This window comes from Staurois parvus, unplaced genomic scaffold (genome assembly GCF_062004578.1).
Source record: "Staurois parvus isolate SC_StPar_1 unplaced genomic scaffold, SC_StPar_1.0 ptg002686l, whole genome shotgun sequence".
Lineage (NCBI taxonomy): Eukaryota > Metazoa > Chordata > Amphibia > Anura > Ranidae > Staurois > Staurois parvus.
In genome coordinates this window covers 547,483-566,800 of record NW_028320482.1, presented here as the reverse complement: position 1 = coordinate 566,800, position 19,318 = coordinate 547,483, and the positions used below count along the sequence as shown (strand labels likewise).

At 46.5% G+C, this 19,318-nt stretch overlaps 1 protein-coding gene across 1 annotated transcript in view; it reads right to left on the bottom strand.

Moving 5' to 3' along the window:
* The window catches only part of LOC149429876 (uncharacterized), a 210,306-nt gene that overhangs the window by 5,466 nt on the left and 185,522 nt on the right, over positions 1 to 19,318 (bottom strand). The gene's annotated exons all lie outside the window — the stretch shown is intronic.

Here is a 19,318-nt window from a genome sequence, read left to right as displayed (position 1 = left end):
ACAACAGAGTATATAGTGCAGGGGTCAGGAGTATGTAATGTACAACAGAGTATATAGTGCAGGGGTCAGGAGTATGTAATGTACAATATAAATTATACAGTATAAGGATCAGGACTCATAATATTGGTATTTAGTAATCAGTGGAAGATTAAATGTTTACTGTAGACAAGTTGCAGAGATCCCACACCGCTGCCTCCCATCTCCTGAGACTGCACTCAGTGACTTGGGTCTGAGACTATACAGACATATCCCTCCACCCGGCACAGCCAGCAGATAACAGAGCAAGTAATCCTGTCCGAGATCTTACTAGACCCAGACATGGGGCAGAAGACCCAAATCACACCCCAGGTGCCTAGGTAGAGCAATGCTTATGGTGAAAACCAACATTTTTCTGCCAGCCAAACCCCAGAATCTCCATAAACCCAGTTTAGATACATAAATTGTGTCTGCAGCATCGAGAACAAAGACAAATGTACAATGAATGTGGTAACAATAGGAAAAGGTGAAATCATACTTTCTTTATTAAATAATAACAATAATGATGATAAAACCATGCATCATGGACAATTTAGCATCAAAACTCCATACAGTATTCAACTATTGTCTGAAAGGACAGAGCAAGCTTCTAGGCCAGAGGTGACATCTAGATGCCAATACAACTTTCACATCGAGGTGGACATGGATTTTTCACCTTCTTAAATTCTAAAGGAGCTCTAGCCATAGCCAACCAGCAGACCGGGAAAAGGCTCCAAAACATCTGCCACTTTTGGTTTATATCCACAGATCAGAGGAATATAGTTCATCTCTCATAAAAGCTAAAATATTAGTTGCAGATAGATGAAAATACTTCCTTCTGATTGGACACACTGTAGGCTACATCTGCATGTAAAACTGTATTTGTAGCCTCTGTAGAATCCCAGAGAAACACAAAATTGTTTTGATTGTGACATCTGAACAGTGATTGGTACTGTCACAATCGGATTGAATGCATTGGTGTCTGGAACCCTATCCTTGACTCAGCCACCACAACCATTTCTGGCCCATTCAGCTCTGGGCACATCAGAACCCAGAATGTCCTGTGGGCTGGGAGGAGAACATCCTCCAGGGTTGATTGGCCAAGGGCTAAAGTCCCACCCACATCCATATCCCAATAAATTGAGGACCCTGAGATATGGACGGGGTGATTTGTACGGAGCCAGTTCCATATGACTGGAGAATCGTGGACTTTCTCTGATTTGCTCCAGTTGCGGGATAAATCTTGGTAAAAGTTTTATTTCTGTTTTTATTCCCTTTTTATTTTCACAGCAAATAGCCTTTTTTGTATTTTCTCTAACTCCATTTTTCTTTGTACATATTTTATGCACCGCCCACTTTCAGGATATTAAATCATAAAATGAATAAGTGACTTCTGTGTACTAAGCTCGGGCTCATATCTCCGGAGAGATTGTTGTATTGTAGTGTCTATAGTTCCCAGTCTAAGTTCATTGCCAATCTGTATGCAATTGCACTGCGTGATGGCAAATTGCATGCAGATTGTTAAGTAGCAGATCTGCCAGACGGAGATCTGTGTGTGTGTGGTGGCCCAGCACACCAGTCTAACTGTTGGGTGGTGGCAAGCTACCGTTTGTTGTGTGTCTGGTGCGGGGGTGTGTGGACAGTGGAAGAGTGATTAACATTGGGGGTTCTAGTTTGTATGATAGCTGGAGGAATCCTAGAAAGGTGTGTCATTTGCTAGGCTTCTCCTCAACCCTTAGAGTGCACCAGATTGTATATAAGATTTGTATCTGCCTGTGTGTGGTCAGCCAGCTGGATTGGAGTGGAGTCTCCCTCTAGTGGTGGCCAGAGGTAGTGCGGGTAGTGAAAGTGTATCACTGCCAGTCTTATATGCTCAAAGTAAGTCCCCCTCATTCCCTTTTCACCCCAAGTCACGGACCATGCCCTGGTTAGCTAGTCGCCGTGATTTGTATGTGACATGCAGCCTTAAGAACCATAGAACTCACTAAGTCTTTGATCCCCAGGGTACAGTCACAAGGGTTGCTACATAAACCAACATGTCAGGGCTCCAGGTATGACCAGAGGTGTGTGGACTGACACAGGGAAACGCAGGCTTCAGGTATAGTGTAAATAAGACAATTTATTAAAGACTAAACAACATGAACGCAGTGCAAGGTAAACATAACACAGTGCAAACAACCCAACCTCCAACAGATAACCATATATACACCCAAACGTAGTCGGGCAGGCCGGGTCGGTAGCAAATGGGCAAACAGGGTACCAGGAGCGAGCGGAAGAGTGGTCAGGAATAGTCGAGGTCAGGACAGGTGGAGTTCGTTCAGAGTCAGGATCAAAGCAGAGTCAGGATCAGGCAGGAAGCAGACAGGATGCAGGTACAGGGGCTCATGAGAAACATACACCAAGGCACTGACTGCAGGTCTGGCCATTCCTTAAATACACCTCCTGCAATCAGCCTCAGGTGATGGCTGATTGCAGGAGTGAGCTTCTGGTTGCTGAGAGCACCCGCTGGCCAGCCCTGATACTGCAGCCCACGCGGCAGATGAGTCCCACCACTAATGGTGAGTCCATTCCTGACACAACAGCTTGTGTACTGTTCCCAAGATATTCATCCAATTAATCCACATCAGAAAGGGATCCAAGATCATATACATGTAGTTTGTAAGTTAAAGTTTGTATGTATGTCCACCTGAGAGTAATTTATTGTATTTATTTATTTCAGGTACTTATATACCGCTGTCAATTTATGCAGCGTTTTACATATATATTGTACATTCACATCAGTCCCTAACCCTCAAGGGGTGTACAATCTAAGGTCCCTAACTCACATTCATACATACACATACTAGGGGCAATTTAGACCGGAGCCAATTAACCTCCTAGCATGTCTTTTGGAGTCTGGGAGGAAACCAGAGTACCCGGAGGAAACCCACGCAGGCACAGGGAGAACATGCAAACTCCAGGCAGGTGGTGCCGTGGCTGGGATTTGAACCAACGACCCGAGTACTGCCAGGCGGAAGTGCTAACCATTTAGCCACTGTGCTGCCCATGTGATTGAAATCTACATCTATGTTATTATCAAAGTACTTGCCCAATCTGTCCGCATCACAAGGGTCATATAGAGGATACATAATCCTGGATACTCTTGCGTTGCGGACAAATTGGACAAGTACTTTGATAATACCATGTAACTAGATGTAGATTTCAATCACATGGGCTTCTAACTACTCTCAGGTGGACATACATACAAATGGTAACGTATGAATTACATCTGTATGATCTTGGATCCCTTTGTGATGTTGGATGAATATCTTGGGAAGCATACGCAATTCAGACACAGAGTCCAACTGTGTGCATTAATAGCAACCCTTGTGACGCCCCCCCCCCCTAAAAATTGAGGACTTGGTGGGTTCCATGATGGGTCATTAACCTCCCTGGTGGTCTGATTATTTCCGATTTTTGGTGCTGAAAGCGGTACATTTTTTTTTTTTGCATGGAAATATGTAGTTTTTTATTGTAGGCTGTAATTTTTAGGAATAACTCACTGAAATCTGTCAGACAAGAGTCTAGTAAACATCCCGGGTAGGATAAAAATTTGAAACACGAAATCATAAATTATAATTTAATAAATAATCATAAAAAATAATAATATAATAATAATACATTTAATTCAATAATAAAATCAAACCAAAAACACTGAAATGTGAAATACAGAGGCAAATTCGCACATCACTGAGCAAAGTCGCAAAATCGTTTTCAGTGTCTGATGACGAATTTCCCCCACGAATCATTATCACTCAATTCTGCAAGTGGTTCTGATTTACTATCGCTGTTCTCTAGCCGGTCTAAAACCACTTTTAACCTAAAGGGACGCTTTTTGGACGCCATGGACTTTTCTACGTTTCCAGGCAGAAAGAACAGTCAAAATGCAGGCAGGGCACAGGACAAAGCACTCGGGACAAAATGTATGTGAAATGCATTGAAACAGCAATGTTTTACTATGTAATAATCATTTTAAAAAAAATGAAATTTTTTAAAAATGTCAAATTTGCCGCCGGTTCCGGTGCCCGTACGTCCCGACGTCACATAGACCGGAACACGGAAGGCGGATGCTGGCATCGGACGGAGGAGATGGCCGGGGACGCTGCAGGGGACACATCGCGGGAGCGAAGGACAAGGTAAGTGCTGCAGGGACACCATGAGCAATGCCGCATGGTAAGCCTGAGTGTAGCTCGGGGTTACCGCTTTTGGTACTCAAATTTTACCCCGAGCTACACTCGGGAATACCGCTAAGGAGGTTAAGGCAGCAGTTCATAAAAAAAATCTACAGGGCTAATATTTGCTTTGGTCTTCGTATCATATAGCATATTGCATGTAACCCTGGAGAAGACAAGTGTTTGAAAAGCGTTGGACAATTCCATGTGAATACTGTCATTTCTAAAGGAAAGCTATTTACAATCTATGTGATACAGAAAGACAGTAGTAGTATATTGTATGACGATTTGGTGCCAACATGGTCATGATGTATGGTTTTTAATATTATTTAATAAAGAGAGTGTGATTTTAACTCTACCTTTTCCTATTGTTACCACATTCATTGAACACGTGCCTTTTAAAGTCCCAGTTACATACAGTATATGGTTGTTGATTCATTTGGGATGTTGGCATAGAGCAATTCTCTGATATGACCTCTGAACAAAGATTATCCGAGAGAAATCCAGGAATACAGGACGGGGAACACAGCTCAGGAAAGTGACCAGGGGATTACAGGCTGATATCACCCAGTCCCCGCCCTACTCTGGACCAATCAGTGAGCAGTATGGGTGGAGGAATGGATTTAGTGTTCATGACCCACCTGTGCTGATCTCTGTAGGAGTGTCCTCCTCTATAAATGTCCCCGTTATTCCATCCTCCTCCATAGACTGCTGATCATCCCTCACATACGCCTCTTCTTCTTCTGATTTCACCTCAAATTCTATATCGATTGGATCTCCACTCTAAATCAAGGAAATGAGAGAAAATATCACCTGTAAAGAATAAACTTCAACATTGCAACATCACATAAAAAAATCCATGTTCTAGAAGCTCTGTCCTACCAACCTTGCCATGGTGAGGGATGGTGTGATCTTCCTGTGTGGAATCCTGGGAATACAGAGGACGGGGACATCTCTCTGGTGGGTTCCTGGTATTAGGTGGCTCCATCACATCCTTGTGTCCTTCTGAAAACTCCTCCATCACTCCATACTCCTCATCCTCCTCTTTAACAACAATATTATCATCCCCAAGGTTTCCACCCTGAAAATTTAATAAAACATTTATTGTAACAAGCATACGGTGTACAAATAATGACTAAGAATAATTGTTCCTTATCTACCTGATGATGGTGAGGGATGGTGTGATCTTCCTGTGTGGAATCCCGGGAATACAGAGGACGGGGACATCTCTCTGGTGGGTTTCCATGACTGGATCCATCTGTAGGAAACACACACACTGACTGAATCCATTGTTTCTATGTGTTTATCAGATGATGGGGGATCTAGGTGGATCCTCCGTACTGCTCTCTCCTTTACAATAAAGTCTCCTCTTACCCGGTGATGTGAGGGGCGGCTGATTGTCCATCATGACGTCCTTGTAGAGATCCTTGTGTCCTTCTAAATACTCCCACTCCTCCATGGAGAAATAGACAGTGACACCCTGACACCTTATAGGAACCTGACACACACAATGATACAGTCACCATCCAGACACATCCCTTGTCTGTTACTGGAGAATGTCCCAGAATTCCCGGCACCGCTCACCTCTCCTGTCAGCAGCTCCATCATCTTCTTGGTGACTTCTAGAATCTTCTGCATGTTGTGTCTCTCAGGGTTTAGGGAGTCACATGGAGGCACTGTGATGGTCATATGAGCACCTGACTTCAGAAGAGGAAATCTCTGTATTGAGGAACCAATAGGAATATCATGTTAGACTCCCAGAATCCTCCTCACCTCTCAGGTCAGGTCTGTGTTTTATTAATAGAGATAAGAGTGATGTCATGTGACCTCCCAGAATGCTCCTCACCTCTCCGGTCAGCAGGTAGATGATCTCCAGAGTGAGGTTTAGTATCTTCTCAGTCATGTGACTCTGGTCTTCCTCCATCCTCCTTGGTGTGGTCATGTGATTTATGTGGGTTGCTCTGTAGACGAATAACAGAGAATTATCTGGACTGTATTGGTTGTACAATATTAGGATGGGGATGTGAGGGGTGAATAGGTGGGCTGCACCCATTGAGAATTGGCATATGTAGATTGCGATACTTACGGGTCTATTTATAAACAACATCTGCATGGCCATTCAACCAGCAAGTCTGCATGTACATTGTTTTTGCGCAAATTGTGGAAATAGAAAACATTTTTAGACTTTTGTTTCTTCTTCTGAATGTTCTTTTATTATGGGTTGTAGTAAAATTCCACATTGGGGTCTACTAGATGAAGTTGAGAAGCACAGGAAATACATACACCTTTGTGACAAGAGATACAATGTAACAATTCTAGAGAACACTAGAGGGAATTAGCAAATAAAAGTAACCAATGGGTGTGCAGCATACACGTATTGTTGGGACACCATTTCTATGCAGCTTGCTGCCTTGCTGTGCGGTAAACAGTGAGCACTAAAAGCACCGCACATCCCCCATCACCATAGTATAAATAAATGCCAGGGTGTCCATTCACCTCCATCAGAATACTACAAAGACAACTCATATGAGAGGCAGAGTTGCTGCACAGGGACATAGTGGGGGGAGAGCAGTTGCTGCACGGGGACATAGTGGGGGGAGAGCAGTTGCTGCATGGGGACATAGTAGGGGGAGAGCAGTTGCTGCACAGGGACACATAGTGGGGGGATAGCAGTTGCTGCATGGGGGGACATAGTGGGGGGAGAGCAGTTGCTGCACGGGGACATAGTGGGGGGAGAGCAGTTGCTGCATGGTGAGACATTAGGGGGAGAGAAGCTGCTGCACGGGGAGATAGTGGGGAGAGCAGTTGCTGGACAGGGAGATAGTGGGGGAGAGCAGTTGCTGCACGGGGACATAGTGGGGGGAGAGCAGTTGCTGCACGGTGAGACGTTATGGGGAGAGCAGCTGCTGCATGGGGAGATAGTGGGGAGAGCAGTTGCTGGACAGGGAGACAGTGGGGGAGAGCAGTTGCTGCACGGGGACATAGTGGGGGGAGAGCAGTTGCTGCACGGTGAGACGTTAGGGGGAGAGCAGCTGCTGCATGGGGAGATAGTGGGGAGAGCAGTTGCTGGACAGGGAGACAGTGGGGGAGAGCAGTTGCTGCACGGGGAGATAGTGGGGAGAGCAGTTGCTGGACAGGGAGACAGTGGGGGAGAGCAGTTGCTGCACGGGGAGACAGTGGGGGAGAGCTGCAGGACATAATGGTGGTAGGGCTGCACAAACTATAGGAAGGCACAGGGGTTGGACAGCTGTCAGCGGGAGCAGAGCGTTTTTTTTTCTTTTTTCGGGTTGGCGGGCATTGTGACTGACGTTGGATCTACTTCAGGGGGCATTTTTGTATTTCAATGGTTTTTATTAATTTATAACAATTAACACAGAAGCAACAATTCACACCCACACAGCAGCTATCAATTGCACATAGAGAAACTAGAAATTAGAGAAATCAGTGCTCTAACACCAACAGGGCAAAAGAAACGCCCATGCGGGGGCCATCAATGGCACTTAAATAACAAAACATAAATATAACTCTGATAATAACTCAGACTAAAGGCAGCTATCCACTGCCACACCAAAGCAAACAGAAAAAAAAAGGGGGGAAAGGAAGGAGAAGTACAAAAGAAAAAAGGATAGCCAAACCAAGAGCAGGGATTCAAGAACGCCAAAGTCGAACAACATCACATCCCCAGGCTAGCCGGGGGGAGCGTGGGAAAGGTATATTGCAACCACGGCTCCCATATTTTCAAGAATTTACATTGGGAGTCATTGAAGATACTCGACATCTGTTCATTGAGCATCATAGTGGTCATACGATCCCTGAAGAGGGACAAACGGGCTCTTCCAGGCCTGAGCAATTGTTCTAGAGGCCGACAAAAACAAATAGGAAGCCAACTTTTGCTGATGAGCCAAGAGGCCCGGTATGGGGCAATGAAGCAAAGCATACCGAGCATCCCGTTGTATGGAGAGATGGAACAAGGTGAAAAGGAGGCCAAACACATGAGACCAAAAACGAAGCAGCCTCGGGCATGACCACCAGATATGCAATACATCGCCACGATGGCCACAACCCTGAAAGCATCGATCACTGCAGGCAGGGTTCGCCTGTGCCAAACGAGCCGGAACCCAATACCAACGAAACAATACCTTGTAGGCCGCCTCCAGCGTGGTTGTATTAAAAGAGCATTTAGCTACAAGCAACCAGGCCCTATTCCAGTCCCCCGGATCCACAACCACTCCCAGGTCACACTCCCACTGAATAACATATGAAAGAGAAGTGTGCGACGAGCGTCTATTCAAGGCTGCATAAAGAAGGGAGATAAGGCCCGGGGCGCCCGGACGCTGTTGGCAAAGCAGTTCAAAAACAGAAGTGCCCCGCAATGAGAGCAGCCAATGCCGTAATTGAAGGTAACGAAAAAATTCCTTCGAAGGGACATCCCGTGACTCCCGAAGAGAATTCCAGGTGGGGAAGGACCGAGAGGTCAAAAAGTGTCGTACTTGTGAAAAACCGTTGGCCACCCACCAAGAAAACGCCCTTGGTTGATCTAAACCCGGTGGAAAGAGGGGGTTGTTAATAATCGGGAGCAAAGGCAGGAAAGGTGCCATTAGGCCACTGGAGTAACGTACCGAGTCCCACACTAGTAAGTCATGGAGCAAGATCGGACTCAGTGCCGTGGGGCGCAGGGCAGGGGGAAGCCATAGAAGCGTCGAAATCGCAATAGGGGCACAATTAGGTAATTCCAGCAGGACCCAGAGAGGTATGTCTGAGGAAACGTGCAACATAGCGGGGCGATCTGGCTCGCCTGATAATATTTAGTTACATTGGGAACCCCAAGGCCACCCTGGAGTTTATGGACAAAAAGCGTAGTTCTGGAGACTCTGGGGTGCTTGTCGGCCCAGATAAAATGCATAATCTTCTCCTGAAGCAACCAAAGGAAATGAGGAGGAACCCGCACTGGGAGGGTGCAAAAATAGTATAACAATTTTGGCAAGATGGTCATTTTCACTGAATTGATCCGTCCTATCCATGACAGGTGCGGAAATTGCCAAGAATGCATAAAAGAGGACACAGAGCGAAGCAATATGGATAGTAATTTGCAGCAAACAGTGAGTCATAGGTGGGGGTTAAGCGGATGCCTAGGTATTCAAGAGAAGAAGAGGCCCATTTATGAGGGAAGTGGGACTGTAGGCGCGAAACCAGATCTAAGGCAAAGTAATATTAAGTGCGACAGTCTTATTCAAATTGATAGAGCGACCCGAAATCAAGGAGAAGCGCTCAAGAACCTGTTGCAAATTTGGAAGCGTCGTCAAGGGGTTAGTGAGAGTCAAGAGGGCATCATCTGCAAAAAGGTTCAACTTGAACTCCTGTCCCGCGTATGGAACCCCCGATACATTGCAATCGGTCCGGAGCGCCATAGCCAACTGCTCAAGCGCCAGGACAAAGAGAGCCGGGGAAAGGGGGCATCCCTGTCTCGTACCTCACCAAACAGGAAAGGGATCTGAGAAATACCCAGAGTATTTAACGGAAGCCGAAGGGGAAGAATACAAGGCTTGAATCCAAGAAAGAATAGAGTCCCCAAAAGCCCAGCGAGACAGCACAAACCGCAGATATTCCCAGGCAGGGGGCATTTTTATACTTTTATGTTTAATAAAGGACTTGTCAAAGACTGTCTTTTTTACACTACACTTTTTTTTGTGAAGCGGTACCATGTACCTCATACTAATTTACATGGGGGGGGTCGGGATCTGGGGGCCCCCTTGTTAATGGGGGTTTCCAGATTCCAGTAAGCCCCCTGCCCACAGACCCCCCCTGCCCACCGGCTAGGGATGTGGGGAAGAGGCCCTTGTCCCCATCAACATGGGGACAAGGTGCTTTTCGGGGGGAGCTCCCCTGCCCCAAAGCACCCCCCCATGCTGACAGCATGTGGCCTGGTATGGTTCAGGAGGGGGACGCTTGCTCATGTACCCCATTTCCTGGCCTGCATACTCAGATGAGGGTCTGGTATGGACTTTGGGGGGACACCCTTGCAATTTAAAAAAAAAAAATGTGGCATGAGGGTTCACCTTAAAATCCATACCAGACACAAAGGGCTTGGTATAGATGGGAGGGGGGGACCGCACACCATTTTTTAAAAATGTTTTTAATTGTTGGGCAATGCTGGTAATCATTTTTTCATTCAGCTGTCAGCAGGGAACCCCACTGACAGCTGAAACATGAATGAATGTCTCACTACCAAAATAACGCATGACTTCATAACAGAACTCATGATGGATTTTAGTAACTGGGCTCTTAATACATACTAAGATGCAGGAAGATACCGCTCAGTATATTGTTCAGTTCGTGTCCGAAGTCCGCGGTCGAACTGTAGGTTCAGATGTTCGACCGTAAACCGGACGGGGGGGTGTTTGGCCCATCACTACTTGTAACTTTATCTTACCACATACTCAAGTACAGTAAGATACCACTCAGTAAATTGTTCCTGTTGTAAGTTTGCAATCGAACATTTGGTAGGTTGGAATGTTCGACCAGGAACCAAATAGAGGGGTATTTGGCCCATCATTACTCCAGCTATCCTACAAGCTAGAACCCTAGCTAATCTCTCTTCCCAATGTCCACGCACCCCTCCCCCCCAGACACACAACACGTGGTAGCTTGCCACCACCTAACATTTTGTCCGCAGACTGGTCTGCTAGGCGACCACACACACAGATCTCTGCCTGGCAGATCTGCTAGTTTACAATCTGCATGCAATTTGCCAACACACAGTGAAATCGCATACATTATTGGCAATGAACTTAGACCGAGCACAAAGACACTATAATACAACAATCTCTCCAGGGATATGAGCCCGAGCTTAGTATACAGAAGTCACTTATTAATTTTATGATTTAAAATCCCAAAAGTGGGCAGAGCAAAAAATATATACAAAGAAAAGGAATTACAAAAAGTATAAAAAAAGACAAAAGGGACATACACAATTGGCTATTCACTATGAAAATAAAAGGGAAACATAATAGAAATAAACTTTACCGAGCTCAATTTATTGGGATATGGATGTGGGCTGGACTTTAGCCCTTGGCCAATGAACCCTGGAGGGGGGGTGTTCCCATTCCAGCCCACAGGACGTTCTGTGTTCTGAAGTGACCAGAGTTGAATGGGCCAGGATGGTTCGGATGGCTGGGTCAATGATAGGATTTCGGACACCAGCGCATCAGTCTGATCACGACACTACCAATCACTGCCTGGCTGCCGCTATCAGGCACCCTATAACCGTTCTGTGTGTTTCTGTGGGACTCTACATAGGCTACAAATAGTTTTACATCTACATGTAGCCTAAAATGTGTCCAATCATCTTCATCTCCCTATTACTAATATTTTAGCTTTTATGAGAGCTTTTATAAAATGTATTCCTCTGATCTGTGGATATAAATCAAAGCTGGCAGACAATAAGGGGTTTTCTTACTGCCCCCTGCTGATTCGTGTAGCTGAAATGGCTAGGACTCTTCTTTGAGGTTCAGGAAGGTGAGAAATCCATGTCTACAAGGATTGAATAGGTGTCAGCTCTGGTCTAGAAGCTTGCTCTGTCCTTTTCAAATGCTAATTGAAGAACATAGGTCTATGATTAATGATTAGGGCAATACTGTCTCTTTGATACCACAGTTATAAACTATACAGGCGTACCTCGGTTTATGAACGCCTCAGTTAACGTAATTTTCGGTTTTACGAATGAAAATCCATTGAAAATAATGGCTCGGTTTACAAATTTCTTTCGCAATACGAATGGATTAATTGGTTTTCAATGGATTTACATCATGTCCCTATACAGTATTTATGCCTTTAAAGTGCACTTTATAAAGATTTTTGAACAGATAAAAGACTTTTTCCTTTTTATGACCTCCGGAACGGATTAATTGGTTTTCAATGCATTCCTATGGGAAACTGCATTTCAGTTTACAAATTTTTCACAATACGAAAAGTCCTGCAGAACGCATTAAATTCCGTAAACCGAGGTACACCTGGACCTACAATCACAGACTTCTATAGATCACATCACATCTATTGGCAAAACTACCCAATTTGACATTTATGTTCCAGTAAACACGGCCCTGCATTGTTGTATGTTGTAGCCTGCCCCATGTGAATGAGGCCTTAGTAGGAATTTAACAGGAGTTTTGTAAGTTATGTTGTGTTTATGCGTGCTAATAATGATTTTAGTGTATTTTCAGTGAAAAATGAGATTTGATAAACATTTGCGCAACTATTACATGGCCTAAAAAAAAATCAGCTTTTGCGGGGACTAACCTGGGGAGGATTGTACTCGGCACAGACTAACCTGGGGGGTTATATGGGGAAACAGACTGACCTAGGGGGATTGTACTAGGAAACAAATTGGCCTTGGGGGGGTGGGGGTTTTATACTGGGGAGAGACTGACCTTGGCGGGGTAAGGATTGTACTGGGGGACAGACTGACTTGAGGGATTTTACTAAGGGATAGATTAACCTAGGGGGGAGGAGGAAGGGTTATACTGGGGGACAGACTGACTTGGGGGAAATTGTACTTGAGGACACACTGACATGGGGGATTGTACTGGGGGGACAGACTGACCTGGGGGGATTATACTTGAGGATAGACTGACATGGGGGATTGTACTGAGGGACAGACTGACCTGGGGGGATTATACTTGAGGACAGACTGACATGGAGAATTATACTGGATGACAGAATGACCTGGAGGAAGGATTATACTGGAAAAAAGACTAACATTTTATTTTTACTTTATTTTTTATTTCAAGTACTTATATAGCACCATCAATTAATGCAGCACTTTACATATATATTGTACATTCACACATCAGTCCCTAACCCTCAAGGGGTGTACAATCTAAGGTCCCTAACTCACATTCATACATACACATACTAGGGACAATTTAGAAAGGAGCCAATTAACCTACTAGCATGTCTTTGGAGTGTGGGAGGAAACCGGAGTACCCGGAGGAAACCCACACAGGCACAGGGAGAACATGCAAACTCCAGGCAGGTGGTGCCGTGGTTGGGATTTGAACCAGCGACCCTAGTACTGCCAGGCAGAAGTGCTAACCACTTAGCCACTGTGCTGCCCATGATTACACTGGGTATAGATTGTACTGGGGACAGACTGACTTAGGGGATTGTATTGGGGGACAGACTGACCTGGAGGGGATTATACTGGGGGGCAGATTGACCTGAGGTGGGGGGAATATACTGGGGGAACAGACTGACCTGGGGGATAATACTTGAGGACAGATTGACCTGGAAGAGATTACACTGGAGGACAGACTGACCTGGAGGGGGGAAGGATTACACTGGGGGACAGACTCACTTGAGGGAAGGATTATACTGGGGGACAGACTGACTTGGGGGGTGGATTTGGAATCCTCCATCCACCTAATTTGTGTGAATGGAGGAACCTGCTAGTTGAACAAGAAAAAACAACCTTCTATGGACAGCTTAACAGACTCCTGCACTATACACGCACTGTATTGTACATTACATACTCCTCCTGCACTGTATACACTATATTGTACATTACATACTCCTCCTGCACGTTATACACTACATTGTACATTACATACTCCTCCTGCACTGTATACACTATATTGTACATTACATACTCCTCCTGCACTGTGTACACTATATTGTACATTACATACTCCTCCTGCACGTTATACACTACATTGTACATTACATACTCCTCCTGCACTGTATACACTATATTATACATTACATACTCCTCCTGCACGTTATACACTACATTGTACATTACATACTCCTCCTGCACGTTATACACTACATTGTACATTACATACTCCTCCTGCACTGTATACACTATATTATACATTACATACTCCTCCTGCACTGTATACACTACATTGTACATTACATATTCCTCCTGCACTGTATACACTATATTGTACATTACATACACTATATTGTACATTACATACTCCTCCTGCACTGTATACACTACATTGTACATTACATACTCCTCCTGCACTGTATACACTATATTATACATTACATACTCCTCCTGCACGTTATACACTACATTGTACATTACATACTCCTCCTGCACGTTATACACTACATTGTACATTACATACTCCTCCTGCACTGTATACACTATATTATACATTACATACTCCTCCTGCACTGTATACACTATATTGTACATTGCATACTCCTCCTGCACGTTATACACTACATTGTACATTACATACTCCTCCTGCACGTTATACACTACATTGTACATTACATACTCCTCCTGCACTGTATACACTATATTATACATTACATACTCCTCCTGCACTGTATACACTATATTATACATTACATACTCCTCCTGCACTGTATACACTATATTGTACATTACATACACTATATTGTACATTACATACTCCTGCACTGTATACACTATATTGTACATTACATACACTATATTGTACATTACATACTCCTCCTGCACTATACACACTGTATTGTACATTACATACTTCTCCACTGTATACACTATATTGTTACATAGTTAGTCTGGCTGAAAAAAAGACAAAAGTCCATCCAGTTCAACCATAACTCCTCCTGCACTATATACACTACATTGTACATTACATACTTCTCCTGCACTATATACACTATGATGTCTACTTGCCATTACCAAAACCTGGCCATTACCAAAACCTTCATGATTCTGACCCTGCTTCCCTTTCCCATGGTGGCCTTCTTTGGACTCACTCTCCCAGACCCAGTGGACGGAAAGGAGGTGGAGTAGGAATCCTCCTTGCCCCACAGATTACCTATCAGATATTTCACCTACCTCCCTCTCGGACACTCTCCTCTTTTGAGGCACATTGTATACGTCTAATCTGTCCAGTTTCTCTAAGAATTGTTGTGATCTATTGGCCCTGGAACGGTATCAACTTTCCTTGATGACTTCTCTGCTTGGCTACCCTTCTTTCTCTCTTCTGAAATCCCCACAATCATTCTCGGTGACTTCAACATCTCTTTTAATGCCAAATCTCCTGCTACTTCTAAACTTCTTAATCTAGCCTCTTCTTTTGCCCTGAAGCAATGGGTACAGGCTTCTACTTACTCCAATAGCAACACCCTTGACCTTGTATTCTCCTATCTATGCACTCCGTGCAACCTCTCCAATAACCCTCCCCCACTCTCTGATCACCACCCTATTAGCTTCCCACCTCCTCTCCCTCCAACCACCTAACAGTTACCCGTAGAAACCTTCACCACCTCCACCCTTCTCTTCTCTACTCTGCTACTGACCACCTCTATGACAAAATATCATCCCTGTCCTGCCCAGATCTAGCCACTTCTGTCTACAACACTTCACTGTCATCCTCCCTAGACAAGCTCGCTCTCCTTTCACTACATACACAGTCAGGCCCTGACCCCTATGACCTAGGCAAACAGATGACACCAGAGGTCTCAAAAAACATAGCCGCGCCCTATACAGTCTGTGGCGTAAGACCAAATCTCAGAAAGACTTCCACCAATATATATCTGCCCTCCAGAAATGCTATTCCTGCCTCCACACTGCCAAGCAGACCTCTTTCATTACTCTCAATAACACCTTCTCATCCAATCCCAGTCAACTCTTCTCTACCTTCAACTCTCTTCTTCATCCTCCACTGCCTCCATCCACTAACTCACTCACTGCCCCGGAGATCGCCAATCACTTCAAAAAGAAAAATTGATACAATTCGTGAGGAGATCTCTGACAGAGGAGGCAAGCCATCCATGGGCAGCAGATGTCGATTTAAAAGGGGCTCTAGACCTGACCAGACCTTTAACGGGGACACCCTGGTCCGTTGAGATTGATATCTCTAAATGCGCCGTTTGATTGCACATCTGGTGAGTGCGCAGTCTTTACACTTTTCCTTATCAGCAATCATTTGGACCAGTCATTTGGATCCGGAAGACCTTTAGGCACCTTAATATTTGGACCTATACCTGACACCGTGCACATGGCGAGTCACTGATTAGTGACTTAACACACTTATTTATATGCATTTGCACTTTATATGTCACTTTGTCACTTGTGTTTTAGAACCGTCATCATTTAATACATTGATTTATTTATTTATTTATTTATTTATCGAGTTTATATAGCGCCAAAGGGTTTGCTCAGCGCTGTACAATAGAGGGGGGACAATACATGAAACAGTGCAGTAACATCAAACAGCACACAAGGGGTAAGAGGGCCCTACTCTTTCGAGCTTACAATCTAGGAGGGAGGGGGTAGAGGTACAGGAGGAAATGGCTGTGGGGGATGGAGTGGTAGGAGGAGGGAAGGGCAGCGGCTGTTAGGTGAGGGTGGGGTAGGCTTCCCTGAAGAGGTGGGTTTTCAGGGAGCGCCTGAAGGTGAGGAGGGAAGGTGACAGTCTGATGGATTGGGGTAGTGAGTTCCAGAGGATGGGGGAGGACCTGGAGAAGTCTTGCAGTCGTGCGTGGGAGGAGGAGACCAGGGAGCAAGATAGAAGGAGGTCCTGTGAAGAGCGAAGGGTACGGGTAGGGTGGTACTTGGGAATCAGGTCGGTGAGGTAGTTAGGGGCAGTGTTGTGAATGGCTTTATAGGTCAGAGTGAGCAGTTTGAATTTAATGCGTTGGGCAATGGGGAGCCAGTGGAGGGAGAGACAGAGGGGGGTGGCAGAGGTGGAGCGGCTGGTGAGGTGGATGAGTCTGGCAGCTGAGTTCAGGGTGGTCTGAAGCGGGGAGAGCCTGCACTGGGGTAGGCCGATGAGGAGGGAGTTGCAGTAGTCAAGGCGTGAGATAATCAGGGAGTGAACGAGTAGTTTAGTGGTGTCTGGGGTAAGGAAGGAGCGTATTTTGGCGATGTTGCGAAGGTGGAGCCTGCATGTGTTTGTGAGAGATTTGACATGAGGTTGGAAGGAAAGGTTTGAGTCCAGAATGACGCCAAGGACTTTGGCTTGCTGGGCGGGATTGATGGTGGTGTTGTTGGTAGTGATGGAAAGGATGGGGGGGGGGGGCACGGGAAGGGGGAAAGACGAGAAGCTCGGTTTTGGAGAGGTTGAGTTTGAGGAAATGGAGCGACATCCAGTCAGAGATGTCGTTTAGGAGGTGAGTGATGCGGGCGGAGAATGTGGGGGTGAGGTGAGGGGTGGATAGGTAGATTTGAGTATCATCAGCATAGAGGTGGTAGTTGAAGCCGTGGGAGTGTATGAGTTTGCCAAGGGAGGAGGTGTAGATGGAGAAGAGAAGGGGTCCAAGGACAGAGCCCTGGGGGACCCCAACAGAGAGGGGGAGGGAAGAGGAGGTGGCGCCGTTGTAGGAAACGCTGAAGGAGCGTTGGGATAGATAGGACGAGAACCAAGAGAGAGCGGTGTCTCTGATGCCAAGGGAGAGTAGTTTATTAAGGAGGAGGGGGTGGTCGACTGTGTCAAAAGCCGCAGAGAGGTCTAGGAGGAGGAGGACAGAGTAGTCGCCTTTGGCTTTGGCGGTTAGTAGATCGTTGGTGATTTTGAGGAGGGCAGTTTCGGTGGAGTGTAGGGGACGGAAGCCGGACTGTAGTGGGTCAAGGAGGTTGTTGTCAGTTAGGTGGGCGCTTAGGCGATCGTAGACCAAGCGCTCAAGGAGCTTGGACATGAGTGGCAGCAGGGAAATTGGTCTGAGGTTGTTGAGGTCAGTGGGGTCCAGGGAGGGCTTTTTGAGTATGGGGGTGATGTGCGCATGTTTTAGGGGGGAGGGGAAGACGCCAGTAGCGAGGGAGAGATTGAAGATGTGGGTAAGGGAGCGGATGAGGGAAGAGGGGGGTGACCGGAGGAGTTGAGAGGGGATAGGGTCCAGGGGGCAGGTAGTGAGGCGGGCTTCTGAGAAGACTCTGGTGACTTCCTCAGTGGTAGTAGGGCTGAAGGAGTGCAGTGATGGGGGGGTTACGGTAGGCAGGGCCTTGGGTGTGGTGGGGGGCAGTGCCGTTGCAAGGTCAGAGGAGGGGAGAGATGAGAGGGTGATGGAAGGGGGGAGGCTAGATGGGGAGGTAGACTGCAAGTTGACTATGTCCTTGCGGATTGCGTCAATCTTGCTATGGAGATGAGTGGCAATCTCGTGGGCGGTAAGTGAGGTACTGAGTGGAGGAGGGGGGGGAGAGAGCAGGGAGTTGAAGGTGGAGAAGAGTCGGCGAGGGCAGTTTGAGAGGGTGTTGATCAGGTCAACGAAGTAGGCCTGCTTGGCGGCGTGGAGGGAGGAGGTGTAGGTGAGGAAGGCAGATTTGTAGAGGGAGAATGCATGAGGGGACCTGGTTTTGCGCCATAGTCTCTCCAGCGCACGACTGCGACGTTTGAGGCATTTAGTGTGGTCATTCTGCCATGGTTGGAGCGGTCTGGGTTTGATGTTGCGTGTGGTTAGGGGTGCCAGAGAGTCTAGGGTGGCTGATAGTGAGTCGTTGTACGCGGTGGTGGCTAGGTCAGGACATGACAGTGGAAGGATGCTGTCGTGCAAGCGGTCGGCAGCCGAGTGGAGGGGGGCCGGGTGCAGGTTGCGGAGGTTGCGGCTGGTGATGGTTTGGCGCACTGGGGGGGGGGAGTTAGGGGAAGGGGAGATGGAGAACGTGAGGAGGTGGTGGTCGGAGAGAGGGAAGGGGGTGTTAGTGAAGTGGTTAAGGGTACAGAGGTGGGAGAAGACGAGGTCCAGGGTGTTCCCATTGATGTGGGTGGAGGATTGAGTGTGTTGTGTGAGCGCGAAGGAGGTGGTTAGGTGGAGGAGTTGAGAGGTAGCTGGGGTGTGGTCGTTGATGGGGATGTTGAAGTCCCCGAGGATGATGGTCGGTAGCTCAGAGGAGAGGAAGAAGGGAAGCCAGGCGGCGAAGTCATCCAGGAAGCGGGCTATGGATCCGGGGGGCCTGTAGATCACTGCGATCCTTAAGGGGGTGGGTGAGAAGAGCCGGATGCAGTGGGCCTCGAAGGAGGAGAAGGTTAGGGAGGGGGGGTTAGGGAGGACCTGGAAGGTGCTCAGCGGTGATAGGAGCAGGCCGACACCACCACCTTTGTGACCACCCAGTCTTGGTGAATGGGACCAGATGAGACCTCCATGAG